This window comes from Tenrec ecaudatus, chromosome 8 (genome assembly GCF_050624435.1).
Source record: "Tenrec ecaudatus isolate mTenEca1 chromosome 8, mTenEca1.hap1, whole genome shotgun sequence".
Taxonomy (NCBI): Eukaryota; Metazoa; Chordata; class Mammalia; order Afrosoricida; family Tenrecidae; genus Tenrec; species Tenrec ecaudatus.
Window position 1 is genome coordinate 161,200,992 of NC_134537.1, and position 920 is coordinate 161,201,911.

A 920-nucleotide genomic window follows, 5' to 3' on the forward strand; every position below is an offset into this window, starting at 1 on the left:
TAGTTCAACACCGGTAATTATTGTTAATCAAGAGAAAATTGATAGGCCAACATCTAAAAATGCATAAGTATAAAGTATATAAACAATTTGGTGAGCTTGTGGAGAAGCTGACCCAGATACACAAGTTAGAATATATAACTGTCCATCTAAATTTTCTTTCTTTTTTTTTACAGGATACTTCATTAAAGTTGCTTAATGTACCATTTTTCATTTTGGATGTCTTTTATTGTAAAGATAATTCTTCTGGCTGAGGATAAACAGCAGCCACACGGCCAGTGATTATTCTGGACCTCCATGTTGGACAAACTTGATTTCTTCTTGAGACACAGGTTGCCGTCTGTATTTCTGAGTTACTGTTTTGATAATTTCTGCAGTGTCTGGTGGGCCCTGCTGCACCAACAAATTTGGTGCTTTACTTCCCATGGAGTGCGGTGACATTACAGAAGAGGGCGGTGGTATGCCTGATGATCTCATTGCGTTTAGGTTTGTCAGTTCTATCATGGAATCTTATTAATGGTATATGTCGTTTGACTACCTGAATGACCCTGTGGGTAGACACCCTCTTGCTGCCCATCATGACCCCCTTAGTAGGGGCTGCTTGTAGGCACGTGGGGCTTCTTAAAGCTAAATGACATGTGAATCTTGTCAGTCTTTCTGGTAAAAATTTGAATTAGAAAACAGAACGATCTCAGGTGATGCAGAGTCTCTTTTGAAGTAAATAAAATAATAGTCAACATTGGGAAAACATATAAATAAAATTAAGACAACTTTAGCGTGGCCCTGCCTCCTGGGACCCCGTAGCCCCATGCTCCCGGGGACTCATGTTGTGCCGAAGGCAGTATCACGGCTGTGGAAAAGGCTTTCCAGTCAAGAGAAAGCAAGCCACACCCCTGCCCCAACCCTGTCCCCTTTTCTTTGTA

General features: G+C 41.4%; 1 pseudogene; it reads right to left on the reverse strand.

Moving 5' to 3' along the window:
* Positions 1-279: 279 nt before the first annotated feature.
* LOC142454550 (alpha-ketoglutarate dehydrogenase component 4 pseudogene) lies at positions 280-577 on the reverse strand (annotated as a pseudogene).
* Positions 578-920: the final 343 nt, after the last annotated feature.